This window comes from Triturus cristatus, chromosome 7 (genome assembly GCF_964204655.1).
Source record: "Triturus cristatus chromosome 7, aTriCri1.1, whole genome shotgun sequence".
Taxonomy (NCBI): Eukaryota; Metazoa; Chordata; class Amphibia; order Caudata; family Salamandridae; genus Triturus; species Triturus cristatus.
The window spans coordinates 1,524,694,934-1,524,718,130 of record NC_140590.1 but is presented as its reverse complement, the minus strand read 5'-3'; the positions used below and the strand labels follow the sequence as shown (position 1 = coordinate 1,524,718,130).

The window sequence follows — 23,197 nt, the reverse complement described above, 5'->3', positions numbered from 1 at the left end:
TAAAATAGGCACTGCAATGGGAACATCAAACACACTACCTGTATGGTATGGATTGGTGCAGACCATGCTGGGCAGGTACTGGGGTTCATGCACATGGGGGCATGACATGTTCCCCCTTGCATGCATCCCATGGCCCTGAGGCACAATGGGGCCCTGTAGGGCCCCCTTTGTTTCCTCTCCACCATGGTTCCTACTCCATTTCATGGAGTAGGAATCGTCATGAAAACCATGGCAGAGGGGAAACTCGTATTATGCTTGGCGGGACAGGGATGTCCGCCAAGCATATTGTGGCCTCAAAACTGCTGCGCCACCACCAAGGATCTCTAACGCCTGTTGATTGTGACTGTGCAATGGCGGTCCAACCATCCTAGTTGTAATAGGGTGGTTTGACCGCTGTTCAGCAGTGGTTGGACCACCACCATCATGCCCCTGCTAGTCTGGCAGTCCTCAGACCGCCAGACTCGCAATCAGGCCCTATGTGACACAATTTGAAATTTGCAACTACTAGCCGTAATAGATTAAAGAGAACAGAAAAGTGTAATAAAAAGTGGGATATATATAGGATATAGAAAAAATAGAAAGGAATAGAGCAAACAAGTAGCCCATGAACAGGACAAACAACCATTATACCACTGAAATACAAATCACATGGAATGAATTATTGAAACTGCAAAGGTACGATCCAGTTATCGAATGAAGAGCATGTAGCCTGCTAATAGAAGAAAGAATAATATTAGTTATGCAGTAAAAAATATCAACTAGCATTTGTAGAAGACAGATTTCATTGCCACCGGAGCATGAAGAGCAAGATATGCAATTAGATCAGAAGGAGAGGTGAAAGGACTTGGTGATGTTATTTTTCCAGATTTGCATCACTGTAGGGTCAAACAAACCATAATTATATCCAGCTTCTCTTAATCTAAGGCGTATGTCAGAGACTTTTTTGCAAAGCCTTGATGGATATAAAGTTTATGTCCTTCAACCATAAGCTTTGAATTTTTTGACAGCCTTTGAATAAGTATGATGTGATGGTGTTGCAGTACTTTAAAAATCATTTGAATTGGTTTGGATTAAGTTGGTTTATGATATGAGGGAACTCAATGAGCCTTGTCAATTTCAAACTTTTCAGAGAATTTTATTTTCAGTAGTGAAGGTATGAGATTCTCCAAAAAGATCTATAGTTTTGTCTCTCAATATTCTCTGGAAGATTGAAATTAAGCAAATTATAATGGTGATTTCTGTTTTCTAGGTCAAGGAGCTGTTTCTTCATAGGTACAATAAGACTAACCTGAGGAAACATTCGGTCAATTGCAGCCTTATTATCTCTTATTTTAGTGGTATTATCAGAGGTCTGCATTGTGATTGCTGCCTTATCTCTCTGCAAATGTTCACTATCAGAGCAGATGGTGTCTGTATTATTATGTATGGCTTGTATTTCTTCTAGAAATGTTGCCATTGATTCGCATGTCAATCCACCATATTTGCTGTGGCAGGAGGTGGAGAAGATGCTAGCTTTCATGTATTTTGAGGACTTTGTGCTTTTTTAATATCCATTTTTATATAATTATAAAAGACAATTTTCTCAAAGGTTGGTAAAGTTGAGTAAATATGAAAATAGGGAACAAAGTCCTCCTCTTTGCAGAAGAAATACTGGAAAAGTAGGCAATAAACCAGTGAAATTATGGTGCTCAAATAGCAAAGTTTAACAGTTGCCAGGTTTAGACCTGCGTTTAAGATGTAAAGCAAAAGGCAGAAAGAGTACCTTCAATAAAGAACAGCAGGCTGAATAAGACCCCCCTCTCCCTCAGGCAGTCTCTGGAAAAGCAGGCTTCTTATTGGGAATAATGAAGGAGCAGCAAAGTAAGCGGAGGGGCACGAAAAATGATTTAAAAAAAGCATCAGGTATGCCCCAGAGGCCATGAAACCCCAATATTTATGCAGCCCGTCAAGTTTAAAACCGCAATCAGTCTTTTAAAATTGACATAAATTGCAAACTTTGACTGAGCTTAAAGAGCATCCACCATCTTGGATCGCTGCCGCAGTCCCCTTTTTTCTCAGTTGGAGATCTCAATTCCATCCTCTTGGGCGATATTATACATCATATTTTTTTGGGTTTCCCTCTTGCTTGTCTTAGAAATGCTTTGCGATTGGGTAGGTACTGTCATAATTATTTATCACAGGTAGGTGTTTCAGTATTCTTATTATTCTTACTTTCTTTGTTGTGCTCCCAGTATATTTCTTGTGAGAGATATATTCGAGCACCTAACTATTACATCATTAGTGTTACATGTGATACACTCCTTATTCATTTATCTTCTGCCATCCAAGGTGTAATATTCCTCTTTGTACACCCCGTATCCACAAGCCTTACATTAACCACATTTTCAAACTTTTTCCTTTTCGTTGATAGCCAGTTGTATGCTGTCATGGTGTTGTCCAGTTCCAAGTGGAGTTTTGTCAATGTTAAGCACAAACATATTTTTGTCATGAGGATCCGCTTTGTTGTTTTCTGTGTAAACATTGGATCTTTGTTTTTTCTTCCTCCTCCTTGTTTTACATTTCCTCTACCTCTCTCTGTGGGCTCCTTTTCCGTCTCTATCTGGTTGTCATGTGGAAGAGGTTCATTTCTTCTAAAACAATTACGTTAATTGCTTGAACTCTCACTCACTGAAGAATCGGCCTCTGAGCTTTTTTCTGATTTATGCCCTCTTTTATTTTTTGGGAATATTTTATCAATCTGCTCTCAGAGTCTCATAATTTCCTGCGAAAGTATATGCATATCCAAATAAAAAATACAACTTATCTTTGTCGAATTTGAATGCTTTCTTTTCTCGAGTTTCCTCTTTATGTTTCACTAGGTTCAACCCTCAAGAATCAAAAGAGGGAGTGTCAAGTCCACTCACCTGAAACTCCAGGTCTTCCTTTCGTGAGATGACTGGACACGATACCTCCTGGAACCCTTCCCAGCTACAATGGTTTTCTATACACTGAGCCAAGAGTGGTACCAAGGGAAAGGGGGTTGGGATGAGAAAGAAAAAGACTAAACACAGGAACGCTGAAAGCCACTGTCTGTAGCACGAGATACTGTGTGATTTTCTGTAGTGTGATGCTCGAAGGGTTTAATGATGAGGAGTCTTAACTGGATTCAGGCCTCTAATGGGTTAAATGGGTAGGAGTGACCTAAAGGAAAACCAATGAATGATCACCTTACTGAGTAAAAGGAGTCTAAATGTCTAATACTCCAGTAATTAGATAATACTAAGTAACCAAATACATGCCTCAAAAACATTGATTTCTTCGTAATCTTCATATGCCAAAGAACACATTGTCAAGCTGTCTGATAAACTTTCTGCCTTCTCTGTTATAGGATATTTATACTGTTGCTGTATTAGATCTGCAAGAACAATAAATAACATCACAAAAAAAGGAGTTACAGAGTTACAGGATTGAATTTTAGATGGCCTTTTCTACTTTCATCACTCACTTTTGCTAGTTGCAATCACTTAATAAGAGTTTTCTTCTTCTTATGTTCCAAAACAATGTCACTACAAATGTTACATTTCTATGATCAGGAAACGGCTTCTGTCAAGGTTTAAATGTCACCTCTTGTCACCTTGCAAGTTCAAAGTCACAAATAGGCTACTCCTGATATTGCCCAATTAACCAAAACAATGCGATGTTATATAAAAAAATAAAAAAAATAACAAATGTCTCTATAATTAACAATCTACGTGTTGTCTTTATCAATAATGAAGGTACCTTTGTATTCCTTGTACTTGTGCTGCAGCCGCTAGCTCAAGATTAAATAACTCACTGTCCTTTCTTTATATTTTAGGAAGCAGAACTCAGGAAGCTAGATGTCAGAAGAGAAACCTCATCTGGAAGACAGGCAACCACTGGAAACAGCAGTACGTCAGGAGCAGGGAAGGCGGAGACTGCTGAAGCTGCAAAGCATCACTTGGAGACCTCGCCGCTGGAACGTTGGAGCACATGTAAGTGAAAACTTTATAGAGGCCAAGCATTGTTTCTCAGATCTCCGCCTTATTTATAGTTCACTGCACACAAATGTTTGATGCGTGTGTAGCAGCTGAGCTGAAGATGGTTGACTTGTGTGCTCATAGACACGTTTCCTCAGTTGGTGCAATGTGTTCTTGGAGCATGTGCGTTTGTTCCAAAACCATGCACCCATATTTTGCAAATAGCAAAGGGGCATAATCAATAAAGAATGTTTTTTTTAATAAGAAATAAAAAAGCAAATAATACTGTAGACAGAAGCGCTCTTGCTTACATGTATATATAAAGGATTAGATTCTTCTTTATAGTTTTTCTCCGTACATTATTTGTTAATTTTGGTTATCATCATACATCAAGCAATAGTCCTTATGTTCTGCAGTTGTGAGGGCGGTAGGAATCATAACAGAAGCTAAAGTTCCACTCAATTTCCTTTAAAAGAACATTTAAAATCAAAAGGAGTGGAAGAGTTGTGTTGAGACAAGGGGTGGCACACCAAAATTGTTGTGGGACTCTCAACAGTGTTGTTCCATCAAAGGCATGTCCCCCGTTGGCGTACTTTGCGGCTGATTGTTACATTGTTGGTTCTTTTCCTTCACCAGGAGAGATTGTCTCTTTAATCTGAGACTAAATGGGATCCACCATGTGAGGAAAAAAGGTTTAAAAATACCTCCTACCTTTAGAAGGTCATTTTTTTATTAAGATTTAAGGTTGTGGTATGATTAAAAAATGTGAGATGTGAAAAGAGAGATAGTAGGTGTCTCTCAAATCTATCTCTGGAAGAACCAGGTCAACATGTTTCAGCCAACTTTGAGACCTATGGGCCGATGGCTTTCGTAAGGACCGAAAGGTTGCTTTATAGGATCCCTTCACGAAATCACATCAAATCAAATGGGACACTTTCCCTCCAACTTTTGAATTTTTTTTCTTCCTTTTTGGTCATATGGGTCCAGTCCTAGAAGTAGGCAAAAAGACATTGAGAACACTGTGTTAGGTATTAGAATCTGGTACTGATGTTGTCCTATATTTCTAATAATGCATGCACCCAATGATTTCTATAAATGTGTATTTTGCCTCATTAAATGCGATCACCTTCAACCCTTTTGGGGTTGTTCGCCTATGTGATGTAATAATAGCTCATGTATTCCATACTAGTATGGATCTTAATTTGAGGGGGCTCTATTTTCAAAGCCTCCTCTCTGCGAATTTCCGACAACTTATGGTGTGTAGATCTGACTGTATTTTGAAATGATAAGGAGTTTGAGTATAGGTAGATGTAAGCGTAGACATCGCTTTGAAAATGAACAGTAAAGGTAAAGGAATCTGTGACGGCAATGTTATGTTATGTTGTTTTTAAAGGCAGAGAAGTATTAATAAATTTCCAATCAGTGCCGCTTTAGAAACTGGTAGAAAACTGTCTTGTAAGGTTTCTTCAGTGTACCTTAGTTTCTGTTTTAGAAGGTCTTCATAGGTCTGGGCAGAAGCGCGGTATTATTATTCCTTTCATTAGAGAGGAGAAGCTATAAAGAAATGGAGATTGGAGGGTTATAAATAGATAAAGGAGTGAAAGGGGTTTCCAAAATTACTCCGCCTATTGTGGAGATGTTTAGAGAGTCACCCGACAGTTGTAGTTTCTCCTTTACCTTAGTCTTTCAGTGTGCACTCCAGGACATGTCCTCTCCAGCCTGCATCTTGCAAATTAAAGGAAGTGGGGGAAGCTGCCAGGTTGTATAGGAGTGTTTCTTGCCAGGTGTTCCAAATCGGTAAAACAGGAAGACAGGAGTGTTTTTTAAACGATGGCTTAGAGTGGTTTTGTCAAGTCCCCGAGGGACTTAGAATGACGTTATCTGATCTTGAAACAGAGGTTGATGTTTGCTGGTGTCCCTGGGGTATCTACAACAGCAACTACCTCATGTACTATTCAAAAGTCATTAAGAGTGTACTTTTGCCTAAACATTTGGTTCTAAAGTGTAATTCATGATTATTCTTTCAAATAAAAAGATTCCATTACATCTGAAGAACTGAATGTTTAGACTTTCAAATAGTGCATGAGGTGGTTGCTATTGTAGATACCCCAGGGGCACCAGCAAACATCAAACTCTGTTTTAAGATCAGATTACGTCATTTTAAGTCCCCCGGGGGCATGACAAAACCACTTTAAGCCCCTCGGTTCATGATTTAAAAAATGCTCCTGTCTTCCTGTTCTACCAATTGGGAACACCTGGCAAGAAACACTGCTATAAAACCAGGCAGCTTCCCCCACTTGTTTTAAGATGCAGGCTGGGGACGATGTGTTGTGGAGTGCAGACTGAAGGACTGAGGTAAAGGGGGAAACTACAACTGTAGGGGGACTCTCTAAACGTCTACACAATAGGCGGAGTGGAGCAATTTTAAAACCCCTTTCACTCCTTGATCTATTTATAAACCTCCAATCTCCATTTTTTATAACTTCTCTCTAATGAAAGAAATAGTAATACAGTGCCTCTGCCCAGACCTATGAAGACCTTCCAAAACAGAAACTAAGGTACGCCACAGAAGCCTTACAAGACAGTTTTCTACCAGTTTCTAAAGGGCTGCTAATTGGAATTTTTTTTACTACTTCACTCTCTTAAAAATACAACATACTTAACATTGAGGTCACAGATTCTTTTACCCCTACTGTTAATTTTCAAAGCAATGTCTATGTTTACATCTACCTAGACTTAAACTCCTTATCATTTCAAAATACAGTGAGAGCTGCACAGCATAAGTTGTCCAACATTTGTATAGTGGAGACTTTGATAATAGAGCCCCCCGCCCAAAATTAAGATCCATCCTAGTATGGAATACATGAGCAATTATTACTCACACAGTCGCACAACAAAAGGGTTGAAGATATTCACTATTTAATGGACCAAAAATACACATTTATAGAACTTTTTGGGTGCATGCATTGTTAGAAATATGGGACAATATCAGTACTAGAATCTGATACATAACACATTGTTCTCCATGTCTTTTAGCCTCCTTCTAGGACTGGAAAAAGAGTCCCATATTACCAAAAAAGAAGAAAAATCTTCATAAGTTTGAGGGAAAGTGTCCCATTTGATTTGATTTAATTTGACTTCATGAAGGGATCCTATAAGACATCTTTACGGTCCTGACAAAAGCCATCGACCCATAGGGTGCAAAGTTGGCTGAAACATGTTGACCTGGTTCTTCCCGAGATAATTGTGAGAGACACCTAATACCTCTCTTTTCACATCTCCCATTTTTTTTTTATAATTACCACTACCCTTGATCTTCTTAATAAAATGTTCCCTTTCTAAAGGTAGGATGTATTTTTAAGCTTTTTTTCCTCACATGGTGGATCCCATATGGTCTCAGATTCAAGACACAATCCCTCCTAGTGGAGTAAAAGACCCAATGATGTAATAATCAGTGGCTAAGTATGCCAACGGGTTAAATGCCTTTTGCAGAACAACACTGTTGAGGGTCTCACAACAATTTTGGTGTTGCCCCCCCTTCCGTCTCAACACAACTCTTCCACTTCTTTTGATTTTACATCTCTAGGTTCAACTTCCTTTTCTCTAATGCTTTTTTCACATCTTCGTAATCCTTTAATTTTCCAATTCTCTAAAGACGTCTGGCTGTTGGTATGTCCATTATTCTTTTAGAGCATTTTATCAAAGTGCCCATCGGTTTGGTCGAACATGGTATGGTATGTTCACATAGTTTCTCAAGAAAGTCTTTGTCCATATTATTAAATGTTGGTATGAGCATAGTATTCTCACGATAACACAATACAGGATGTTAATAATTGTTGAGTTAGCGGTAATAACAAGTATACAGAGTGTTTATTAAATGCTTCCTGCAATTGGCTGGTCGGGGGTGGGAGGAGTTAAGGTTGGTTTATTTTTGTTTGTTTGCTGTTTATTACTTTGCTGATGATAATGCCCACCTTCATGCTGTAAACTTTTAATAAAAACTTATAGTAGCTAATTATTTTCATTTGAGTGTTTTCCACCCAGGATGTTAATTAAACAGATTTCAGTGTATTTGAGCAAGCAGGTAAATCAGTGGATTCATGTGTACATATGGGTGTACAACAGGCACATAATTCACTTGTCCAACACAATGCTGCTTGTATATAGGATAATTATTTTGAAATGCACTTTCATGACACAATTGGTCCTTTTCACTCATTTGATAAATGTTGGACAACGTGTACCCAATCAAACAGGCTCTTTTACTTAGCGATCCCCTTTCTGTTTTCTTTTTGTCCTGGCACCTGTGAACTGAACTTTATCCCATGTACGTGGAACGTGCCAAGGTGGACAAACAAGTCTCGGTCGAGACTCCAGTGTACAGCCAATGAACACTTTCCAGGGCTTGCACTGTTGTGCTCTGGTATATTCCATTACGTGCTGCTGGCACGGCAGTGAAGTGACCCACGGATCTTCATTTCAGGTGCTGTCCCTCGCCAAGCTTACTTGCATCAGCATGAAAGTAGGCTAGAGGTCAACTAGATAAGGTTTGGTAAAGGTCTACAATTGTGAATAGCAAAAAAATAATACAGCCTGCAAGGACCTCTCCCTTTCCCAGAATACTCTCAAGAGTGCGTGGTGTTGTGGGCCAGCTGGGCTTTATGCTCTTATTACTGGCCATGGGCGCTGCTGCGGTGGGCCACCAGAGCGTATCTAGACAAGGGCATACTGATGCCAGGCTTGTTATATGCTCATGTTTATGTTGTACATGATACTCATGTATAATACCCTCTAATTAGCCGCTGGACTAGGCTATGATCTCACAGGAGGAAGGAATGAGAGTTGGCATGACAGTGAAGGAGGGGTCAGATATGACAATAGGGTCCCCTGAATGAACATTGATTTGAATGTCCTTGATTGAAGGGAAATAAATGTAGTGTTCTCATTATACTGGAGGGGCAGTGTGTCAATGAAAGTGGATCAAGACAAGGCTAACAACAAAGACTTGAAGTCCTGGAGCCCTCTTTCAACCGGGGAGGGCCAAGCTGCTGCTTTTCAATGGAGTCAGGTGGGCTCTGGACTTAGGGTCCTGATTGGGTGTGCATTGGACTTGTTTGCCTATTGACTTAGACTGTTGTGATCACTTTTTTCCTATTCCCAAGGGTTAAAGGGGATAGTAGCTTTGAGATGTTCTTTAAAATGGCTGCTGTGAATAATAAAGCGAAGAGAGTATGCATAATCCTCTCCTCCGGTCCTGACAGAATTTAACCTGTCTGACCACCATGCTGTGGCACAGACACCCAATACCTGTACCTTTTTGCTGATGCTGACAGTTTTTGGTCACAGATGTACTAATATTTGACCAAAGTAGCTATGCAACCAATGATGCTGAACTGCCTTGAGTTACTGTGCACGCTGTTGGGTGTCATGCACCAATACACACATCCTTGTGCCATAGTGCAAGCGTATGTGTGTTCGCTAAAGCATATATTTTGTATAGTAATGGGACCCTTCCTGTACAAAAACTATCCTTTAAAACTTTTCCTACTTTGTATATGCGCTTTATAAAGCAGAACACCTGCAAATTGGAAAAATACGAAGAAATAAAAACATTTCTCCTCTTTATCTCTGCCTTTAGGAGCGTACGATTTTGGTGTAAATTTCCTGTCTGCAAATGTTAGTGATAAGGATTTTTAATGAAACCCATCCGTGGTAGCATGGAAATGCCCAAGTACCACCCATGGAATGCCTCCCTGATGCAAAGTAGGGCAAAGTAAAGTTTTTTGCAATTGCGTTGCTTTAGTGAACACAAATCCTAGTTTCCGTTGGATAGCGTTAGTAAATCTGGGTCTGTGAATGTAGCTGCTGTAGTAATAGAAGCAGGAACCCCACATCAAATGTATGTACCTAGGCCTACTGCCATATGACTCAGCTGGTAACAGCTTCTTGCGTTGGTCACAGACACTAATAAAGTGATGGGACGTCTCATCCCCTGCTGCCTCCCGTTGTGGCTGCTTGCTACCTTATGCATTCTCCCCACAGTCTTGAGGTTCCCTGCTGCTCAGCCAGTGAGTGAGGCCATTGGATGGTTGGAATGTTGAGTGTTTGTAACTGTATAAGTGGACAGTTGGATTGAGAAGGGCTGAGCAGCAGGATAATGGTCCTGATGGGGCTTTACATAATTTACCTGTGACCTGATCTAAACCTAATAAAGCTACTCATGTTGTAACCTACAAGACTACATCCTTGATTGTAATACCTCCATTGATGTGTTTCCCTACCTTAGAGTGAACCATCATCTATGGTTTCTGACACCACTTAAAAAACATACACCTCACTAAGAAACAAACTGTAAGGAGTAAGCTCTGTAAAAAATCTGGGCCAGACTGTATAAATTCCATTAAACTACAATTTATTCCAAAAAGTGATTGTGTCACTGCTCGAATACATTTCATTGTATTATTATGAAGAGTATTGTCAGTATACCAAAAATATATTTTGATGTATTCTCTCCTATTCTTCTTTCAGACAGTGTAATGTACAAGGTACAGGTGAACTGATACCAGAGTCAATATATTTTGTAAAATGAGTCAATAGTTTTGTGTTTTGTCACAGTCCATAGCATGGTTATTCTGCAGGTTTGACAATCTGGCTTAGCTAAAGAGAGGTCCCACATCCTCTGTGATTCTTTCAAGTGCACAGCTATGAACAGTGCAGCAAGTGCAGTGGCATCAGGGCCGGGGATTGAGAGAGGCCAACGTCACCACAGTTAGTGTCTGTATTTATCCTGCCAATTAGGGTACTGGGGCCCAATTAACTAGCTTGCTTTGGGGGCATTGGTGCCCTTCCTACACTATTGGATACCGTCCATCAGTTCTGGCTTTTTGGCTAACTGCACAATCCATTTTGAGACTTTTAAATTCCCTTTATAATTCTTAGCATTGGCTAACACCTACCAGCAAAAAAAAGTTCATGACCAAAACAAAACTGCAAACAGCAACTGTCTAAGTTTGTCAGGAAAGGTGTATCTGCTTGATGCTGTGTGATTGAGTAAAACTGGATCACATGAAGGGAGTTCAGGTATGTATCTAGCTGCAAATGCATTGTCTTCTGACCCATGTCAAATGCATTTCAATGGAAGGCTGTAGCTGCATCAGCCGTGTCATGTCTGATCTTACAATATAGCTCAGAGATGTGACAATTTGGGAGGATCAGGGGCAATATCAAGTTCCGCGCCTTTGCAGAGGATAGAACATATCTGCATACTTGTTTTAGCAATATCTCACTTTGTACAGCACATGCTCTAATTTGGTAACACAGCTAGTGAGAACACAAGCTTTGACGGGTCTGTTGGCTCAGTGGACTAATGCATCCACTACAGGGGCCTGTGTTCGACCTCATGATCACAGGTTCAAATCCCGGTGGGTCCACTCAGCCTTTCTTACATCTGAGGTTGATAAAATGAGTGCCATTGAGTTGGGGAACAATAAACATATGTTATTCAGCGCCAAGATACCTTGGTGGGGTGAACGTGCACTTTACAAATACACATGTTATGTTATGTTAAAACAACAGAGCTCAGACACACAGAGCAGCACATGTCACTCCATGCTTCTGTATGTTCCTGAGCTGTTCAGCCTGTGGTTCATGTTCTAAGTCGGAGAATTACAGAGTTAGAACTCCCACTCTGGGAATCTGTTTAAAAAAACGTTTGTGAGTGAAACAAACATGGTGCTCGCTCAGTAAAGTTCATTGCCTTCAGTGCATCTGCAATACACAAAAAGGCCCCTGTAGGAGTACCTTGCAAGCAATTCAAATTTCATAATGGTGATTGGTATCATATATATTCAATCACTTTAATCATGCAAGGATATCAAAACTGAGCAAATCAATATACACATAAAACTAACCAGGTGAGGCGTACTCTGAATAAGGTTTGGGATACACACTGTTTTTAATAATGAGATAATGTTGATTTTGCTATAGGGTCATGAAAAAATTGCATACCAGTTGCACATTAGTCATAAAATATTTTAATCACTGTTCTTAATGGCAATCGGTCAATCCATTCAACCTGTTTATTTCAATCACAGTTCATCATGTGGTAGTTAATGGCAAACGGTCAATCTATCCAACCTCTTTATGTCCATCAGAAAATCATTCCAACATCGAATTTACATTGCCCGAGATGTGTGGTTGAATGATGGTCAAAGTAGACGTTTCGGTCTCTAGTGTCAAATGAGTGTACTAGACCATCTTCAGGACCTAGTTTCAATAATATAAAAATGTATGACCCTTGCAATGACCTAAGGAGGAAATACATATAAAATATACAAACATTTATCATATAGAAACAAAAACAATTGATGAAGCGGATAAACTGATAAACCTTTTAACTGACACATAAAACCGATTATGACATATTTGAGAGAAAAAATGACAAACTCGAACCAACTGTGCTACCTATAACTTACTGAAAACATGGGAAAAACTTGAAGACTGAGGAGCATGTTTACAAGGAAACTGTTGGAGCGCGGTGTTAAGCTAAAATTGCTAGCGCCGCGCTCCGACAGTTTCAAAACTCAGCGATGTGCCGTATTTACGAGAATGCGGCACACCCCTGCGTTTCCCCTAGCTCTGGCACTAAATTTAGCTGCCTAGCGTCCACACAGGCACCTTTGCACCATAGTTCAAGGGTGCCTGTGTTGCAGGGAATGATTGTTCATATCCAGGAAGGTGTCCCTTCCTGCACATAAGCAATCAATAATGGCAATTTGTAACTTTTATGTGTGCTGCAGAATGCAGCACATATATAATTTGCAGCTCGTCATTTTCTAATGATTGTTAATGTGCAGGAAGGGGCACTTTCCTGCACATGAACAATCACTACTGGCGATTTGCTATTTCTATGTGTGCTGCAGAATGCAGCACACATAGAAACAGCAAAACAAGGAAAAATAAAAAATTTCTCCTCTTTGCACCAGGTTAAGACGAGGTTTTCCCTGGTCCTATTTTAGTGCTGCCCCATATTTACGGCACCCTTATATGGGGCAACGTCAAAAAGCAATGGGTGTTGCGCCTGAACTCCCACTGGAACACCCATTGCCCGCCCCTTCTAAGTGTTGCGTGAAAGTGGCATTATTTACAAGGCAGTGTTAAGCTACGTTAAGTGTCTTAACGCTGCCCTGTAAATAGGGCAAAGGGGCTATCGCCAATAGAGCTTCACAAAAACTGACGTTCTAGTGGCGATAAGCCCTTGTAAATATGCCACTTAGTTAATGCATCATAAAAGCATGCAGCCGAGAATAACATAGATTGTACTTCATTTACTAGTATTGGTGTATCGAAACGTAATAGAAGAAATTTACATAGTTAGGAAATTTTCTTCTTTACATTTATGAAATACTGTGCATGAGGAATTAATGAAAACTAATGTAATCTAGAGGATATTATGTGTATTATTGAGGAGTCTCAATCTGAACTTCATCTTTCACATATGTGAAATTGCGCACCAAGAGATAAAGGAGAAAAGGGTGCTGCACGTTTACACTTAAACCAATTGCTCCAAAACTTTTGAGAAATAATCTTCATACTAAAATGAATCACTAGAGTCGATATTAATAATTTATTTTATAAAATAACTTTACATGTTGGTAAGTTGAAAATGCAGTAATAAGTCATAGTTACATAGGCTATTTACAACGAAACTAAAATGCTTTATGAGTGCAAATACGTTCAAAGAAATATATAGAATCCAAAAGGTTATAAGTGAAATGTACATTTCCAATATTTTATATTCTGTTTTTTTTTAACAAAAATCAATTTAGGCCTGCATTTTCCTTACTTTGCTTGATTCTGTTCTCATGGAATGGCTTTGTAAACTTGCAATGTGAAGTGAAACTAGTTCTCATTGGGAGAGTTCCTTTTTGCATTTGAAGACTGATTGCAACAATTTCGTTATTTTGGGAACACCTGCCATGAGAACCTGTCCTCTTGAACTCACTCATGTGCTTTTGCAAAAGGGCTATCGTTTGAAAGTTGATACGTGATGATCACCACCTTTTTGCTATAATATGTGTCTTCTTTATGCTGCATGACAATCACCCATACCAACTGACCAATGGACTGAGTGGTCTGACGGAATGAGGTGACCCAGGAGGTGTCACCCCAAATATTGAGGATTAAATTATACATGTTTGTGACGGAAAGGCAATCATCACCACCATTCCTTCTCTTGGAGAGACATCGCTTCTTCGTGCTTTTTGGAACTTCCTTGCGGACTCTACTTGCTTTCCTCGACTCACACATGCGCTGTGAGCGCTATTCCTGGACATCTTTCCCTCATGGGAGGGTAACTTTGAGCTGGCATGGTTTATGTCCCTTCCTGAGCTTTCCCAGCGCTTTGGTAATTAATGCCAATATCAAATTTTGAATTGATTATCTTGTACTCTTAAGTCTTAAATGCCTGATATTAATGTAGTCGCTTCTTTTAAATAATTATGATAAAATCTAACTTTAACTAAATCCTGTTTCTGTCTCTCCATGATTTGTCTCCAATGATTGATTGTGCATTCCATTTGGGTTGTCAATGGTAGGAGGGAATTCAGATAGAGAGAGCTCTGGACATCAGATACTAATGTTATTATTCTGCATAGCTTTAACGGAATTATTGGTTTGGATGATCTTGGTCCGACTGAATTTCTTCAGGAGATTTGGTCTAGCAGCGATAATACTTAACTTGTATATATTTGTTCTGAGAGTTATATACATGAATCTAATTCCGAGTTTGTAGGTCAGTTACCCAATTCCTGGTCCTCATTGAAAAACTGGAGTTGAATCCCCTATGTCCGACCCATCTCAGTACGAAGCAAGATCCATCAGAGGGCCCAGTAGATGGGATTAAGGCGAGTGATAAGGGGGAAGTTAGTGATCAAAAAAACTGCCAGTAACGTTACAGTACAAACAAACAAGAAGTATGCATACAGTGAAAAAACATAACGGAAACATAGTGTGGATCAGTCACAGACCCTATGCAGGACACCTGAAAGCATGCTTACGCAATAAAAACTGACCAGTGCCTCAGAAGAAAACCGATTTTCTGACCTCAACCAAAGGCCAAGGAGAGTATAGATTAACTAACGGGACATGCTTTGAAGGAAGTAAATTCTGAAATACACAACAGAGTACCACACACAATTGCAGCTGTCCCTAGAGTACACAAAAGTCTTACAAATGACTAACATGACATGAATCAGTCTGAAAGTCAAAAGGACATGCACAGAAACAAATCTATAATCACAAATGGACCAATATTACCCAACAACATAAATAAGTCATACAAAGATGAGCTAAATGTGCCAAATGTGAACAGTGAAGCCAGAAAATAGTCACCGAATCCTGTGCTTACCTATGAAGCCATTGAATTTGGGAATGAATCAACAACTCTACGCCAGGAACCAATCAAGAGAGTGGCAATTTGGGGAATGAAACCACTATATAGCATGTGGCGTGGCTGCCATGACAATATGAACTTCAAAAGTGAGGAAGGCGGTGCTGCCCTATCGGACTCACCAGCTCAGGAATAGCACAGAAAGGGAAATCAGTCGTATATCATAAAGGGCAGAATAAAAGAGGCAATCCTCCAACCAGAAAGGGGCTGTGTTCTGCAAAATACGCATTCTCTTTGCCACAAGGACAATTAATGCTGGCTGAAGTGAGCCATTTGAGAACATGAAACACAGTCACCATTTTAAATCAGGGCTGACCAATCAAGCCCCCATCTCTAAACGAAAACCCAAAAGTGAAAACAAATGGTAAAAAGCATAGAGAAACAGAATGCTAATACATAAATGCAACAAATCCCTAGAGCTATCGCCAGAAACCAAAGCAATGTAGGGATAGAGGGATAGAAGGCAGCTCAATAATATGCCCCTTTCTGGCAGAAAGTATAGCACACATTTAAAAGCAACACCTAAATTGTATGCTATCCAGACATCAAGGTGTATGTGCAAGAGGCGTTAGTACCCATGTGGTGCAAAAGAGTAAAATGTAATCAGAAAACTGAAAAGACAAATTATATAACTATAAAGTTGCTAGTGAGAAAAATTCTAAATGTTGGTTAAGACCTTTTTTTAACTGTATCTGCCTGCTATATCTCTGTGTTTTCTTTCATAGTAAGTAGCCAGTCCACTTAATGTCTTCTTGTAGAGTTGGTGACATCTGAAAGCACACACAATTTTATTTTGTTACCAAAATGAATAAGGGGCATATTATCAAGGTCCGGCGAAAAATATCGCAACGCGCGCTTCGTGCTTGCATGTTTATCGCCGGCTAACTCTGGAATTTATCGCCCGGTTAGCGCGTTATCAACAACGCGCATCGCCAAGGCGATAAAAATTCCTGAGATAGTGCGGATATCGCCGTTTTACATGGTGGAAAACGGAGATATCCTAGATGATAGGGCCTGTGGTCTTAGACACACAATCCACCCCCCATGTTAGGTATGCCTTATTCAGGAATTTAACAGATGTTAAATTCCTGCGTTAAGGCATATTTAATGTGATTTTAAATATCGCTAACCCTCGTTGTCAATATGACGAAGCTCGGTTAGCGATATTTTCCCAAGGGAGTCTTGTCCGGCACGCCTCCTTTGCATCTCATTAGCGATGCGATGGGAGGCGTGCTGACAAGGGGCGCTATTGCCAGTAAACTGTCGCTAACAGCTGCTAGCGACAGCTTGCTGATAGGGCGATAAAAATATTGCGGCTTTAGCCGCAAAAAGTGCCACTAAAGCGGCGATATTGCTCTTGATGATATGCCCCTAAGTGTTTTATAATGTTTCGCTAGTGGCACATTTAGGGTCAGATGTACGAAATCACAGGTTTGCGATTTCCTAATAGCAAATTTTAGCAATTTGCTATTTGGAAATCGCAAACTGCGATGTACAACAGTGTGTTTGACAGTATTAGCGGTTCTTTGTGGGTCGTAAATGGACCTGCCTTATCAATGTTCATGAGGCAGGTCACAATTTGCGACCCATTGTGAATGGCTACAATCACAGGGATGGTGGACCCTGGGGTCTGTGATTGCTTTTTAAATAATCCATTTTTTTTTGTATTACAGCCCATTTTCCTTAACGGAAAACGAGATGCATATAAAAAAAAAATGAAAAGCTACCTTTTAATTTTTTAAGAATAGTGAGTGGGCTGTGGGACCACTGCCTGCTCTTAAAATTAGTTGATGCCCACATTCACAAAGGGAAAAGGGTCCCTTGGACACCCCTTCCTGTTTGCGAATGTGTTACCACCAACTTGAAGTTGGTGGTAACTGCAAATGTTTTGCGACCACATTCCCGGTAGCAAAACAATCCTACATACCAGTGCGACTCGCTATTAAGAAGGGACGTCCTGACCATGCCCCTTCCTAATAGTGTCTCACAAACCCTATTTTACAAGTCTGTATTAGGTTACTAACTCACTAAATAGGGTTGGTACATGCCAAAAAGCATTTACTGGTTGCAAATGGCCCGATGGACCATTTGTGAGCAGTAAAATGCATCTTACATCTGGCCCTTAGTACATTACATCAGATTCTGGGTTGGTGCTGCAACATACAGTGGCGTAGTTGATGAGTACATGAGTACAGGCCCCAGCTAGGCCCGCAAGTACAAAGGGTTCGCCCTTCTGTGTACGAAGTACTAGAAGGAAGTTGGCACGGAAACTGCAAATACAAAGACAAAGTGAATTAATCTTCAAAGGTGGTCCTACAACCTACGTAACACTCTACAGTATTGCACAGAGTAGCACAAAGAATTTGGGCACATGGTCCCCTTTTATACATAATAGAGGGGCTCATAAGTAGGCGGATACAACATGAAGCAAGATTTATGGTCTTATATGGACATGTTCAGTGCATGATCAATACATGGGTGGAGTTAACGGTTCCTGAGACCCGCGAAGACACATTCAAGCAAAGCCTAATCAGTGACAGATGTGGTCAGTTCTGAGCATGCACTAAACGCACAAAGAAGTTATTTATAGACTGTTGCTAGGCAGATCTCGGGAGTGACTAATGAAGAGGTAAGACTCTTCTCGTGCAGAGCACGCGGTTTCATGGCCATACAAAATGGCGGAGGGCTAAGCAGAATGGAGTCTGAATATTAGTCAATATAAAGCAGAAAACGTAATTCAGACATGAAGAGCACATGTCTTCAGTGAATGCTTAATCATATCTCTGTTTTATTTACAACATAGTGGCGTACATATTGAGTAGTTTTGCAAATATATTTGAGTTTACAAGGACAATCAATACTGTAAATTACATTTTAGAAGCACAGTTTACATGTTTTTACTGTAAAGGTGTTATATTGAATACTATCACCATAACAGTGAGGTCCAACATTAGGACTGAGTCCACATAGTTGACTGATCGAAGGATTCTCTGGTTCAGTATATGCTTTAACCAACCTGTCTCTTAAGCTCCTAGCTGTTTTGAAAGCAGACATAGGTTTTTCAGTTTTGAAATCATCAGAATTCAAAAGATGACTTTTAAACAAAATGATTTTTCTGATATTGTTTGATTCTGTCCCAAATGTGGTCACACAGGCTAGACAGATATCCTTATCTCTTTCCTTGATCATAAGTAGATGGTCACAATTATAATGTGATGCTTGCTTTAAGGATTGTTTGACTAAGCAATTTAACACTGATCTGACTTCCTGTCCAATGGCCGCAAATATGTTCACCCGTAGAGCACTTTGGTGTGGTCACAAAATATGGGTGACCTTCAGTCAAGATCCACCAAGGCTAGATGTGGGACGAGGACGTTGATTTGAGTGGAGGGGTGTGGTGTAATAGGAAATTGAGCAAACAACGAGTTTTCATTTTGTTTCTTAATTATTGAAGCAACTTAGTGGTATACAAAGGGCACAGACAATCCAACTGTGTAGTAGCACCAGATACAATTAGAGAAGTAGAAGTTAGGGAGTCAGATGGAGCTATGGCCTAGGTTCTTTAAATAAAAGTATGGGCAGAAGGTAGGACAGATGGGTCACAATAGTCCAGCATTCTTTAGTAGTTTTCATAAGGACAACTGAATGGTCTGACATAACTAAAACATCCTTTGAATAAATTACTCCTTTACTGCACATTTGCAATTTATGTTGACTTCCCACATGTTTCAAGATCTCCAAGAATAAGGAGGTTGTTGCTGCCACTTGGTCTTGGATGAGCTTTCATTCCTAGAGTTTGTGGGCCTTAGTCCAGTATTTGTCACAAGTGTCAGTGCATCTTGGTCCATCTTTTATAGCTTGAGTCAGTGGACCCCATTCACAAAGAAAACACACAAGTGTATGTTTAGGTGTTCCTATGTTTTCTAGGTATTCACAAAGCCTCACAGGAGTAGCATTCAAGAACATATCCAGCAGCAGCATTCGAGAGGTTCTTTTGGAAAATTCATGTGACTTTTTTGGGTTGTGCTGTACTCCCAGTACAATTCTACATTGGGGCTGGCAGCACCACTGTACCAAGGCATATTTCTTTCATTTTCTGTTTTTGCTCAATGGGGAAAATATTCACCCTGTAGAAAAGCTCCTTCACCTATAGCAATATCGCTTGACTCTTTGACATCTCTAGACTCCCACTGAATAATTACTGCAACCCGAGGACAATTTCAATAATACCAATACACAAAAATACAAGTTTACACCAAACAATTGTTCAATTTTTAAATACATTTTCAAGTTTGCTTATTTATTTCTATATACTTTATTAATTTTAATGAAGTAATTGTAATATTATTTAATTTTGTAACATAATAACACACCCTACTGAGTAAGCCTTGCGGACCCCTACGTGTCCTCGGACCGCAGGTTAAGAACCACTGCAACATTTGATTTGATCACAAGATTTGCTTTTTGTTAAAAGGTTTTACTCCTGCACTTAACTGGTGTACATCTCTCACCATATGAAGGGCAAGAAAAGGTTGGAGAATATATTGTGAATTCTTACAAGCAGACATGTTTGATGCATGAGATATTATTTCATAGCAAGGTGGATATCCCGACCACAAAATTACCAGTTCCATAGGCTATAATGCACATGTGATACAGCAGAATGGACATCTGCCACATTTGTCCCTGAGGATACTTTTCACCAACCTCTAAATAAGGCCAATTCCAAGATACATAGCCAGAATCAGATTGTCTTTGTCCAGCATTCATTGATAGTGTCCATTTTTCATAGTCCAATGGTCATAGCCAGAGTCAGCAAGACTTGCGTAGTTGTCATATCCAGGGATTTTAGGTTTTAGACCAGGATTCATATTTAGCATAGGTGGGTTCTTAGTGCAATGTTTATTTCAAGAGTCTCAATAAACATTCATAGTTAGAGTTGTTAAATCTGAGTGTAGCTTCATATATATGTCCCAGAAAGGGAAGGTTTATGAATGCGGTGGCATTCTTAGATAAGTATTGGGCTATAAAATCAGAGAAAGAATGCTGTCATTCTTTAAAATATTAAGGATAATTATAGAAGATAATGGTAATCTTGTCATTTGAGGACATTTTCACCTTTTTTGATCCCAGTTATATACTAAAGAAACAAGTTCCTCCTTGGTTGAACAGTTGAAAATGTTTGGTTGATCACAATTCAGTAAAATATATGGTATTTGTTATTTCCACCCAATGAGTTGCTGTGGATGGCAGGAAGGTTAGAAGTATTCTTCATTGGCCGGTACCATCTTCTGTCAAAGAAAATCAGAGTCAAATTGAGGTAGTCAATTACTATCCAAAATTTGTTAAGAACTGCTCTGAAATTCTTTTTCCCATTACTGATCTGTTAAAGAAAGGAAAGCTTTTTCAGTGGTATAAAGAAGTATCTCAACCCTCTCCGGAGGCAAGATTAACTGAAGCACCCATATTGCTTTATTGATTTCTCTTCACTTCAGGAAGCTGTTTATCATTAAAACTACTGCTTCTGATTTGGCAATTGGAGCAGTATTGATTCGGGAGAGCCCAGGCAAGAAGGAATATCCAGTAGCCTACAATTCCCACAAACTAACCCCATCAAAAAACTATTATTTAGTCCTTGCAAATAAATTGTTAGCAATCAAGGCTGTGTTCAAGCAATGGAGACATGTTATCATTGGAGCTCTACATTCTACAATTGTTAGTTAGGACTGACCATGGAAACGTATTATCTTTAATAAGTGTATTGTAAGAACTGCTGTCAAGTTAGAAGGGCTATTATTTTCAGCAGCTTGAGTTCATCATCACTTACATACCCAGAACAAATACCACTGTAGCAGATTGCCTTTCCAGAATGTATTCTGCATAAAGAAGAAATATGAAAATTGGAGTGAGTGAAGGCTTCCTATTTTGCAACCAGAGATTGTGAATTCCATCTAAGGATCTTCAATTGATAATCTTGCAAGTTAATCACGTGACCAAATTGGCTGAGTCATTGTAAAGGAATAATGGAAGCTCAGTAACTGGTGCCCATTGATACTCAAAATTGTCAAGAAGTTGATCAAGTCCTATGATACATGTCCACAAGGGAAAGAGAATGAGTACCTAGTGTCAAAAAGGACATGTACTACCAATGTAAATTGCTGCTCAATTTTGGAAGCTTATTTCAAACAATTTAATCAACCTACCTCTATCCAAAGCTATGCTACTATAATGGTAGTCATTCTTTTTTTTCTATGGTGGCTCATTTTGTTCCTCTACCATGTCTTTTATCAACAGCCTAATGTCTGTCTCATCTTTTTCTGCCTTGGCTAATGTGCATGGATTGCCAAAGTATATTATTTCAGCCATTGGTTCTCAATTGGTCTCTAGAGTGTGGTCCTTATTATGTAAGTACCTGAAAATAGATCAAGCCTTAAAACCCAGATATCACCCTTAGACAAACAGGCAAACCGAGAGACTAAACAAAACTGTATAAGAAGATTAGTGTTGATTTATCAATTTTTCACAGTCCAATTGGAAATCTTTCCTACCTTTTGCTTATATCCTTATAATGAGTCCACACAGTCAATGATGGGATTTAGTCCATTTGTTTTTTCAAATCAGGGCAATCATCCACACGAGTATCCAGTACCAGTCAAGTGAGACATCCCTGTTCCAGCCATTTGGGACTCATTTAAAACCTGAAATGTGTTTAAAACATGCTAACATTAAATTTAACGACAAGTCATAACATACAAATCTGGTGGACAAAATGGTAATGAAGGAGGCGTTGTGACCGCACAATGCCTGCCCAGGGGTTTGATTTGTCAGCAATAAATCCAGATACTTGATTCCTTACCTTTCATTGGGTTATTGTTCCAGTTCAGTTTTTACTTTTAGTTTTGCTTGTGCTAACCTGTCTTTTTTCAGGCAACCTCCCAATTCAAGATGGTCTCAAGGAAATTCCAAGTATAAGGCATACCTACCTATGTTAGCAGACTTGAACTGAGTTCCAAAGTGTCACAACAGTATTTGTTTGTTGTTCATTCTGTATCATTCTGAACTGTCATTTTCATCCAGTTTGGCTGGATCCGTGTCAAAGATGCGTCACGCAGCTGAGGCAATGCGTCGACTCCGAAATTCAACGAGGCTGCGGTGCGAGGTACTGACGCATCAATGTTGCAGATCCTGTCGACAGGGCTTGTGATGCGAAGGCCAGTGTCGAGGATGCAAGGCACAGTGAAGATGATGCATAGATTCCGATGAGCGGTTGTACTGCTCGATCTTTCCGGCCTTATTGTGTTGTACTGCTATTGATGTGACTTCAGTCTCTTTCCATTCAAGTCTAGGGGTTAGAGTAGTGTATAGAGCCTAGTTATTAGGCACTTCGACATGATCCTGTGTTCTCCCCCATAGATCAGGGTTTGCATACATATCCTAGGGGATAGACTCGTTAGCATTAGGGGTAATCTGTTCTGTAGTAAGGGTATTTCATGGAGCTGAATTCAGGCCTGGTAGGCCTTAAACGGGAGAGATATTATTCTTCCACCGATGTTAGTCCTGTTTAATGAATGTATAATAGACTGAAGTCAAGGGTGGAATGTACTGCTCGATTTCCCCGGCCTTTCCGTGTTAAGGGGGGCCTAATGTGACTTCAGTCTCTTTCCATTCAAGTCTAAGGGTTAGAGTAGTGTATAGAGCCTATTTATTAGGCACTTTAACATGATCCTGTGTTCTTCCCCATAGATCAGGGTTTGCATACATATCCTAGGGG

General features: G+C 39.7%; 1 pseudogene; it reads left to right on the top strand.

Moving 5' to 3' along the window:
* The window catches only part of LOC146812298 (phosphoenolpyruvate carboxykinase, cytosolic [GTP]-like), a 74,593-nt pseudogene that overhangs the window by 38,247 nt on the left and 13,149 nt on the right, over positions 1-23,197 (top strand).